Source organism: Emydura macquarii, unplaced genomic scaffold (assembly GCF_026122565.2).
Source record: "Emydura macquarii macquarii isolate MOO-44397 ecotype Brisbane River unplaced genomic scaffold, CSIRO-AGI_Emac_v2 contig_2422, whole genome shotgun sequence".
Classification (NCBI taxonomy): domain Eukaryota; kingdom Metazoa; phylum Chordata; order Testudines; family Chelidae; genus Emydura; species Emydura macquarii.
The window spans coordinates 10,057,801-10,069,483 of NW_027132559.1; the positions used below are offsets into that span (position 1 = coordinate 10,057,801).

Below are 11,683 nucleotides of genomic sequence, written 5' to 3' on the forward strand. Positions count from 1 at the left end.
CAGAGAAATCAAGTGATTTTTGACTGGCTCCACAACACTCAATAGTTCAGATTCTGTTTCACCGATACCATCAGTTAACAACAGGAATGGAATGGTTAAACTAGTTTTGATCTTTGTTTTCCAGAGATCTAGCTCTCTCTTGAATGCCAATATCTTGTTGTACATGTCAAAAATAGTACTTTCCGCTCCTTACAATGAGACACTTAGAGAATTCAGTTTGCCAAAAATATCAGCAAGGTAAGCCAAAAGCACAAGCCAGCAGGGGATCACACAGTCGGTCTGCATTGCTGAAATTCAAATCCAATAGAAGAAGTCAAACTTCAGTTCTCAGCTGATAAATGCGTTGCAACACCTCCCCCTGGATAGCCACCTGACTTCCACGTGAAACAGCTCTGCTCCATTTCTACAGAAGCACTGCAGAGGTGTGCCTTTGTGGCCTGCGTCTTGATAAAGTTCATGATTTTAATAGCATAACTCAGAACATCTGTAAGTTCCTGATCCATGTTTCAAGTTGCAAGGGCTTTGCGGTGTATCATATAATGAGTGGAGCAATTTCAAACACTTTGGCTTTCAAGCCTGCCCTACCTCCAGGGCTCCAGGATAGAAGGGGCTCCATCCATGCAGATTCCAACACAGGCTTCCCACTTCAACTCGTGAGATGTTAAGAAGTCATTTAAAATGTTAAACAGTTCAGCTCCAGTTGCATGCATCTTAATTGGCTTGCAGAACAAAAAAATCTTCTAATATTGATGTTTTGTGAGTACCAAACATAAGCAATTACATCAAAAGAAGCTCATTTATCTGTTGTTTCATCCGACTGGATTGCAAGTAAACTGGATAGCAATCAAGAGTTCAGCTGTGCCTTGATATTTTCTGACACATCAGTGATTCATTGGCTGCCTGTGTTGTCTGACACTGGGATTGTTTTTAACTTCTCTGCTGCGCTGCCACAAAGCATCGTCCTGCAAATGTCAACTGCAGCTGGGAGAATCCATTTTCTCCCAGTTGTATAAGGCTTTTTATTCTTGGCAATGTGGTATGCAACTTGATATGATGCTTTTAAAGCACTTGCAGGGGTGGATACCACATTTTTCATTGTGTTTTTTATTTATTAATTTCTTGTAGCTTTTGTTAAAAAACAAATTAAAAAAAACAAAAACCCCTGTACTTTCCTACCAGATCACCATATCCATAAGTAAGGATTACTTACATCAGCAAGATCTGATTGATTGAATCTTTAAATTGCTATTTGAAAATATGTCCAAATAATGTGTGTAAGATTTAACACCCTGATAGTTACTTCTCCAGTACACGCCATAATCTGTTAGTCTATGTTTGAATCAGTGGGATGGAGTCCAATAGACTTTTGAAGGATTATAAATTATATCAAATTAAGTGTTCCTCTCTTGCTGTCTTTCTAGTGAAATATATCTGAACAGTGCATATTACAGCGAAGCGCATTTAACTTGTTTTCCTATCTTTCACTAGGAGCCTTAAAAGCAGGCAGTGGAAACCAGCATCTCTGCTTGTACTGAACAGGAGATACTCAGCACCACACAGGCTCAGGCCTTCAATGGGAAGTATTTGAATGAGTTCTTTAGCATATAATATAATAACTGATGAAATTTCTGGTACTTCCTGAAGGTGTTGCTTTAAACAATCTAGATTACCTGCTGTGGTAAATATATTGAGTAAAGAAGCTGATCTCAGCCCTTCCCCACTCCATCCAATACAAATAATTCCTTTCATATTGGCAATTGAGAAGATATTTTTAATATCATCACCCAGTCTGTGCCATTATCTAAATCCCCCTATTATGCTTCAAAATTCGATAAGTTTTAAAAAATTGCTTCATAGGAACAGCCAGGCTAGTTTGATAAGAGGAGGAACCATCTCCATAAACTTGAAAAGAAACCATATGGAGGTGGTAACTGCAGGATTAGACAGCTGAGCCATCTAGGTCAAGCTGCGGGCTACAAAATAGAGGCTTGGAAAGTCCAAACCTCCTTTTAGTGAGCCCATGTTCTATTTTTATGGGTCTTTCCCATCCCATATAAAGATCTTGATCATAATCGGTCTTTTTAAAATATTGTAGTTTACTGAACAGAGGGTGACATCTTGGCTCTATTGAAGTCAATGGCAAAACTTCTATTGATGTCAGAAGATTTAACCTACATTTTAAATGAGGATGGTAATCTTGATGACTTATTGCAAGCATTAGTTTACTCCACTTGGCAAAGGGTGTTCGTAAATACTGAATATACGAGGTTCTCTCTTACCATGCTACCTGAGTATTTGTTAATAAATATGCCTTCATATTGCAAACCCTTTGGCACCCATCAAAATTTCTGAGCTAAATTGATTTCTAGTATTTGGAAGTTTAGCATCCCACCTTTTCAAATGCCCGCATAGAACATTCCAAATCGGATCTATCAAAAGCTCTCATTTTGCTAAATTTTATAAAGCTCACCTATGAAAAATGTATTGTTGGGGAAGATATTCTCTATTCTCATTGCTAAAACTTTAATGTAGTTTTTACTTTTACTTTGTGCATTGAGATGGGCCGGTGATTGATATTACTGCCTGAAAAATCACAGAGGACTGTAGGATTTGATCCTAATTGAGATGCAGCTATCCCTTTTCTTCAGTCTCTCTGAATACTGATTGTATCTCCAAATTCAGTTGATCAAAGTATGATCTGTGATGTTCAAGTAATCGTCATTAGACTTCCCTATGTTTAATGGTTTAATTGCTTCTTCTCCCCCTCATACATAAATGATCCCTTCAGGCTATCTCTTTCCAGCTTTGTTAATGTAGTTAATTCAGCCCTTTCTATAAAACAACTGAGATATCACTGTGTCCATCAGTTTCTTACATACTAAATCTTAAAATATTCATAGTTCTCATTGGCTATTTCCTCTAGTCTGAGACTCAATCCCCTGACACAAAGAATGTGATCCTGCTCCCATTTAAGTGAACAGTAGTTTTCACATTAGGTTCTTTGAGAACTGAATCGACCTGTAATAATACTAGAAAAAGTTCTCTGCACTTCTTGTTTCACCAGCAATTTGTGTCCTTTTACACTTACCCTATTGGACCATGTCTTGAAATCTTCACTCAGCTTTTTCTTGAACCTTATCCAGGCAGAATTCCCACTGCATAAAGACTTCAGGATTTGATCCATTGTTTCTATTTCATGGAAAATAGAGACATTTTGCCTTCGTATTGAAAGAGAAACGAAGGCCCTGATCCAACAAACTCCTATGTGAAGAGCTGTGTGTGTGAGTAGTACCATGGAACAATTCGCATATGTAAACATACCCGTGTGTAAGAGTTTACCAGATTGGAGCCTAAATTTGTACTCCATTCCCATAACATTTTTATTTTGAATGTGTTGATACTGTAATTGATACAATCCATTTTCAATGACTATAACTTTCCCTGCCAAATCCCAAAGTTCTAGTGTCTCATGCAATCTTACACTTGGTAGTTATTAGACCTGTCATATAAATCATGTTTCTTAGGAATTAGACATAATTGTGATTAGAGGCCACAGCCTGTGAATGCAGAAAACAAATACTCTAGTGTATAGATTTATAATATAACAAACATCCTTCCTATTTGGGGTTGTGATGGTCAGGGCTTAAGCCCTTCAACATGCAGAGTGGATTTTTGGTAAGGGAGCCCAGGCCCTCCCACTACCACCAGGCTCCACCCCTGGGCCATGTGAGGGCAACACAAAAGTCTGGCACTCAGGAGCACCTTAAGGCTACTCTTCCTGGGCCACTTCCTACCATCCCACTATTGTCCAAAATTCACAGTCTATCATGAAGGGGGTCCACTCACCACTGGGTGCCTCCTCACAGCTAGGCATGGCGTAGCAACTTTCTCTGTTTTGAAGCAGCAGCTGCCTCCCCTCATGCCTTGGCCCTCCAGCTAAGTTAGTTCCAAGTCTCTCTACCTTCAGGGGTAGTCCATAAACAGCACACAGGGAATTAACACAGATAAACTGGGCTTGTAGGTGAGAGGGGGGAAATGCCTCCATTTCTAAGTATAACAGAAGCAGGTCCATCCATCCATCCTTCCCTCAAGGAAGGACTGTCAGGCAGTTGCAAAGGGAGAGATCTTGTCTTCCCCTCAACCCTTTTCTCAGGAGCTAAAAGGTAAAGGTTCTTTTTCTTCCCTGGTCTGCCCACAAGTGATCTATTATCCTCCCTCTTAACTCTTCCTCCAGCCTGTGCCTCTTTTGCAGGTGTGGTGAGATGGGGCTGGCTGTGCCCAGAGCAACTCTTTAACCCCTGGTGGCCCAGTGTGGGGTTTATATACCCTATCACAGTGGCAGATGACTTTTCCCTCTCAATATCCTCTATAAAGGATATGGGAATTGCTAAAGTGTAACTTGACAAAGATAGGAACTATCATAGCCCGTGCAAAGTCATTCTATGACACTAGTAATTTATAATTAATGCTGACCTGGATCTTGCAGTAGGAAGGTCTTCTGGAAGATTTCTAAGTCTCTCTTTATGTTTCCCAGACACCAGATTGCTGCAATGCCACAAAGATTTCTTGCTACATAAGCAGAAAGAATAACACACTGAAAAAAGATTTAGCAGTTTTGGTATACTGAAACTAAGACAGATTTCTTTTGTTAAACGAACAAAGGGAAAAAAGCATGTATTGAAATATTTTTCCCTTGATTTTTTTTATTGTTGCATTTATTTATTCTCTCCTCTTGTCTGCTTTGGTGCTTACAGTACAAAGGTATTACTGGCTGAACATTAATGGCATTACAAGAACCAAAAATGTGTCAATACTCACTGTTGGATTTCCTTAATTTACAAGGTTAACAGCAGTTCTGAAGAAGAGCAGAAATTCACAGTCACATTTTACATGGGTGTTTCCTTGAGACTTTGCCCATCCCCACATACCCTTTGCGCATACAGAGCTTTCAATGACTCAAGTGGGAGTCAAACACAGGTTTCTAGAATTAGGCCCACAGTAGCAGCCTGATCCTGTGGGTTGCTGAGTAACAGCTGGAGGTATTGAGTGCCCTCAACTCCATTTGAAAGGAGTAATTCAGCACCTAATTCACTTAAGCACGTGTATGTAACTTTAAGATCATGAGGAGTCCTATTTACTTCAATTAATGTAGAATAAATTGGGCCATCTAAACATGCCTTGCATCTTTTGCAATACAGCTAAGGGCCAGATTCTGATGCCTTTACTCAGTCTGAGTTGCATTTCACCATGAATAGACTCATTGTGTACAAGAGTGTAAGAATTTGCCCCTAAAAATAAAAAAATTAATCCTCTAAATGTAAATAAACTGAACAAATGTCTCAGCTGGAATGCTTTCTTTAGTGTTTCGAATTTTGAAATGCAGAAACATTGATGAAAGGCATTTAACATGTCTACAGAATTTGGTTTCTTTAATTGTATTCAGGTTTATATAATTGAATGTGATTTGTCTTTATGGATTTTCTATATGGTACTTAGTATGTGCAATAAACTTCTTTCTGGTACAAAATGTTCTTTTATGTTAGCTAGTGTACTATTTATCTTTTCATTGTCTACTTTGCGGAGGATTATATTTTAAAATCCATTAGCAAGAATGGCCTTCATTTTATCTGTAAATCTAAGTTCACTGTTAGATTCATTAGACCCAAGAGATTTCCAACAATTTCAGTAAAAGGAATATTCTGTTTTAAGAACTCTACAATTCTGAATTTTTGTCCTGTGCTGTGTTTATCTTCCATCCAACATGATTCTGGTTTCTTCCTGTTGGAAAAATAATTTATTAACATCAGGAGAACTGAATAATGTAACTTTAACTTTATTTTTGCCAAATAATAATTTCCACATCTTCTCAGCCACTTTCTATTCATCTGTTAAATTCCTCTTTTGGGTCATTTGTTCTACATTCCAGTGGTTTGTGTTACTCATTGAGCTGTTGGCAGGCTGAGAGATATGGCGTCCTGAGGAGTGCTCACTCAATACAGCCACTGAAATTGCAAGATATATGGGATTAGACATTTTGATAGGTTTTTCTACTTGTAGAAATGTTTTTATGAAAAAAAGTCAGAGGCTGTTTTCCCCTCAAAAGTAGTCAGGAACATAGTTTACCAGAATAATTTGTTAAGGTCTGACCAGCTGCCTTTCAAAACCTGTTTCCTAAGAAAAGTGCTAGTGACTAGAACATGTATGAACTAGTCCATTACTGTGGAATGGGGTAGGCGTTTTTTTGTATTCACTATGCAACAACAGCTACTGCTTTCCTTTAGCTATTATCTGGTCTTGTTTACCTTAGTTTAAATAACACAAATTAATAAATAAAGCTTTAAAGATAACCAGATCAATAGGAACGTGAAGTCTTGAGCGTTGTGTGAAATAGCTTTTTAACAGCCCAATCCAGTTCCCACTGAAGTCAGTGGGAGCTGCATCAGACCCTATCTATCGCCTTAAAGTACAGATCTATTTGCTAAAAAATTACCTTTTGGGGTTATATTTTTATTACATGCCCATTATTGTTAGATTATATACGCTGAGTTTACAAGTAAGATGAAAGGTTCTTTTCCCTCCCCAATTTATAGTCCTCCAAACTCAACCTGGGATCTGAAAGTCAGTTTGGATTCTTGCTGTCTCTCATTCATTATCACCAACAGGTCAAGTTATGCCCTCAGTTGCACCTGTGCAGTTCTATTGCTAGTAGTGGTTTTGCACATATGTAATGGATTTAAACCAGTAAACAATTTTGATGATGTACAAGAAAAAATAGAATCTAGCTTGCTTCCTCTTGGCTTTAATAGTTGCTATGTATGCAAAGCTACTGGAAGTAAAAAGCAGTAAACTTTTTTTTTAAAACTAAAGTAAGCAGATACGATTCTGAATACATGCAGGCCTAGGTTGGGGCAGTGCAGTCACAGATCTATGCAGGATAATGGGGAGCTGTTCTTCCTCAAAAAGCAGTAGTGAGATTGTGCCTCAGGCAAATGCAATCATTCCCCATACTGCTGCATGCCCATAGGCAGTGCAATCTGCTCCATTCAGTAGGATGGATCTGATTTCTATCCTTGGAGCACTGGCCCCACATAATGTGACCATCTTCATACCCATTCGGTCTTTCTGAGATTGCCAATTAATAGCAAATATAGTCACAAATGTGTGCCATGGACAGTTTTCTATTGGGAACTAGATTGAGATCACTGATGTTAACTCACATAGCCTGTCAGATAGTTGTTACTATCAGGCACACATACCTGGGCTGGATTTTGGATTTCCAGTACTCTAAATCATCAACTTACCCAACATATTTAATTTACGCTTTTCCTTTCCATGGCTCTGGGGAGAATTTTCATGAAAAATGTCTTGTCTTTTCTCTGTGGCTCCATTCTAACATTGTTAATTTTCTAGAATACAGTAAATGATGAAGAATACATTATTCTGAGGACTATGCATTTCAGACATCTGTTGTGTAATTAGAGACCAATCCTGAAAGATGCTGAGCATCCTCAACTCCTGCTGCAGTCAGTGGACGTCAAGAGTGATCCATATCTTTCAGGTTTAGGCCCTACTAGCAGATAACTGAATGAAATCCACTCAGAGATGATCAAAGGAACCCTTGTGGCTTGATGTCAAAACTTAAGTGAATTGCTATTTATTCAAAAACTGATAGGGGCAATGGGGGGAGGAAATCATAACTAAAAATTAACCCACTGGAATTCAGATGGCAATTTCTCTAAAGCGTAACATTAGCAACTGACAATAAGAAGTGACTCTTAGTGGATTCCACTGTATTAAAGTCTCAAATCTATTAAAGGAGACTTAAAAAATTAACCAATATGCTGGAGTTCATGGAGTCTATCAAGCAAGCTTGTATATTTCAATCATGAGGCAGCTTTGTGCTTGTGGGTGGGGAGGAAGTAATTTAGCATTTGTTTTAACTGAGTTTTCCTCTTAGTCTTATTTCCCAGTAACATTTTAAAACTATTCATATGGAGAACATTCTCCAGCAGGACTTCTGAAATAGCTCATAGAGCTAAGAGTCTCTTCTCCCCACAATGCTGACTTGTGAGCCTGGTAACCATTAATGGGCCTTACATTTATCTGCCAAGGAGAGAACAGATTCCCCTTATTGTTTACAATCTATGGTCACAACTGCTAAAGGTGCCCCCACAAATGTACAGAACATAAATGCATCATTCCCCTCTGACTTTCTCTCTTTGTGTGTAGTTTTCTTCTCACTGGTACCTACAATTGGAAATGGAGGAGGCAGTAACAACTTACATCCAAAAGTCATTTAGATGTTAAGAAAATCATTTAATGTCAGTACTAACCTTTATTTTCTTGCAGAAAAAATAAGTTGTAATTCTATATCTATCACTTTATCTTTAGGATTGTGTTTGAAATTACTGTGGCAATTTCTTCCACATCTTTTCTCTACCTGTGTTTAGTATTTTACTAGTCATGTGTACATTGTTTTAAAGGATTTGGTCAGACTGTTATTAGATTTTTCTTTGCTACTATACCCTAGCTTCCAACCACCTTCACCTCTGTTTATAAATACAATTGTGCTTTAGAAAATTCAAAATGTTTCACTTCAACATTCCGAGTTATAGAAATTGCTTTCAGACAGAGTACCTATTAACTTTTAGCCTTACACTGAAAAAGTGCTAAGTATTGTTCTTTTGCTGAACTTAGCTATAACTTATCTGTTGATTTCAAATGACTTTAATGATGTGGATAAGCATTATTACCTCAATTTTACACCTGGGGAAACTGAGGCACAGAGAGCGTAAACCAGTTGCCCAAGGTTACAGAGTGAGTCAGTGGTAGAGCTGTTAATAGAACAAATGTCTCATTATTGGATTGCAAGCCAGGAGACTTGGAATCATGCTGCCTTGCAAAGCAACCTAGAAGTCTATTAAACGTATCTCTCACACAAAGCATAAAGTGGGCTGGGGAGTGGGGGTTTGCAGGCTTAGCCATAAAAAAAGAAAATATTTTTAAAATAGTTATCGTGTTTGTCACTGGTGAGGTAACATTCTTTCAACAGGTTTTCTGAAGCCTAATATCTTAGGTAATAACTAAATCCCATTGTTTGGCAACCATTCTTTCCTATTTTGAGAAGGCAAAACTATAAACGTCCTTTTTATATAAATATGTGTATTTATAACCCACTTGGTTAGAAAAAATGCTTTGAAAAGAAGATGCCTTTTATATTAAATATAATTATTAATTATAATAATATAATAATTATTTAATATAAATATATTAAAATATTTCCTTTTAGTAAAGGAATTAAGTCAAAGTACTAAAGGCTGGCACTGAGTAAGAGGGCCACTGATCTGAAAAGAAGCCAAATTGCCTTGTGTAATGAAATTTGAAATGACTCCAATTCCTTGGCATGAGACTTCAAATAAGATCTTATGACTACATAAAGCTGTATGCATTGCTCCAACGCCTTTTAAAAAACAGTTTTGCCTGTTTTAGAGCCTTATTTTTAGTTCACTGAAGGCAAACAAAACAAAAACAAAGCATTAATAATGTGGCAGGTTATTTGTTTATAAGAACAGAAGAACTGAAAGTTTTTCCTTGAGCAGCTCAATTTCTGGCAGGTCAGCAGTTTTGAAATATTTTACTCGGTCCTGCTCCAGCTCCTCCGAGGTTAACAATTTATGGAGACAACATGAATTGGTCTTGAATTAATAGTATAACCCAGACATGTCTTGAGATGCACAGAAACGTCTCCTGAAGGTCTTTGCTGAGCTTACTGGACTGTAAAAAATGCAATACTTCTGGTAAACTGACCACAACAAGTTCAGAAAGGATTCATATTTCCCTTCAGATTATACACTGAATGTTGGAAGCAACCAACCAAGGCAGCTTATCTGTAATAGTTACAAAGCTATGATATTATGATTATTTTAAAAATAGCCAGGACATTTTATACAGCACAATAATAATTTTATGTATTTGTAGACTGCCTTCATCGGAGGATCTCAGAGTGCTTTACACATGTTAATTAAGTAAGCTTTGCAACTCTCCATCATGGTAGGCAAGTGGTATACTGAGCATTTCAACATTTTAAAAATGTGTGAACTCTTCATTACAAACATTTTGTATCGGAAGTGAGAGGCGAGTTCAGATGATGTAATGGATGGGGAGGTAAGCTAGTTAAAAAATGCACTAGGCTTGCAATTTTGGAGCTTGAGGCTTGCCCCAAATCTCTAATAATTTTAGAAACAGATTAAGCTTCCAGGCTAAACTTTGAGTAAGAGGAAGCACATACTGTATCTCCCCACCCACTTTTCAGCTCCTCCACTCACTTGCTTACTAAGAGATGTAACAGGTGTGAAGACTCTGTTCTCTCCATTATCATCTGTGTCCAGAGCTTCAATCCAGGTAACCCTAATTTGGCTACACAATAGGAGCCCTGTAATGGGGCCCAACTCACAACTCTGCCACCGCCTGCTGGCCATTCCAGGGATTAGCTCTGCTAGCCAGTATGCACTCCTCTGGTGGAGCTTTCCCCATCTTTTTGTTTGCTCCTGGTCCCACATCTCTCTCAGGACCACGGCATCCTCTTCATGACACAGCCTCCCAGCTGCATCACAATCTGTACTCCCCACTTCTGAGGGCTGTCTCTGCAATCCTTGTCCAGCCACTTCTCTCAGTGGCAACTACAGTCTAGCCACTTCCCCAGTAGCAAGGGCAGTAGGGGACCCAGGCCTATCCACTACTTCAGGTCCCAGCCCAGGGACCCTATAGAAGGCAGCTACTTGCTGCATCCCCTCCCACTCCTCAGTCCATTTCCCTAGGCCATCTCCCTGCAGCCTCCAGCACCTTCTGCACACTTGCCTCAGGCTGCAAATCCCTGCAGCCAGCCAGGAGTTGTTCTGTGCTCCCCCAGCCCCTGCCTGCAGTACTGCTCTGTCTCAGGCACTAGCTGTCTTCAGCCTACAAGACAGCTACTCCTCAAGTTCCAGAGACTGACTCTGCTTTGCTTTGCCCTACAGCGCTTCTTATATGGGTCTGCTGGGCCCTGATTGGTCATGCCTCTCAGCCCATTTCTATTTGGCTGCCTCCTGCACAGCCTTCTAGAGCTCTATTAACCCCTGAGTGGCCAGTGTGGGGCAGACGCCCTATCACAAGTCCTCGTTTCTTCCTACACTGAGTGACCTCTTTAGGCCTAGGGATAATCTAGTTCTTAGTGTTTTCAGTAGAGTCCCAATTGGATGTTCAGCTGCATCAAAACCACCACAAGCTTTGTTATAGTTTTATTTGTTGAGGAGACTCCCCAGACTAAATAAGGAGCATTTTAGCAAATCGATATGCTAGAGACATTAGATACAATTGCTAGATAAATTATACTCTTATCTTCTCTACGGACCACATTTCCCTTTCTCTCTCTGTCTCTCACATACACACAAACAAAGCCAATTACAACTGGAGGTTTGGACTGAGAAGTGAAATAAACATTGTAGAGTGACTAAAATACATGAGCAGACTGATATGTTCTATGATTACGACTTACCTGATGATTTAATTTTACCACACTATTATACAATCATTTGTTTGTATAGATGTTTTACAAAGTAATGTAAAGGGATATTATTTAAAAGGTATTGGGAAAGAATGTATCTCTATTTTCTTAACAGGTCCCTTAACATCCACAAAAGTGAGT

The 11,683-nt window shown here is 38.8% G+C and overlaps 1 long non-coding RNA gene across 1 annotated transcript; it reads right to left on the reverse strand.

Annotated features, from left to right (window-relative positions):
* Positions 1-5,847: 5,847 nt before the first annotated feature.
* Positions 5,848-10,981, reverse strand: LOC137162061 (uncharacterized). The gene is made up of 3 exons (XR_010922263.1): positions 10,858-10,981; positions 7,302-7,406; positions 5,848-6,002 (listed from the first exon to the last, which is right to left on the reverse strand). It is a non-coding gene; the product is annotated as an uncharacterized lncRNA (long non-coding RNA).
* Between the last annotated feature and the right edge of the window lie 702 nt (positions 10,982-11,683).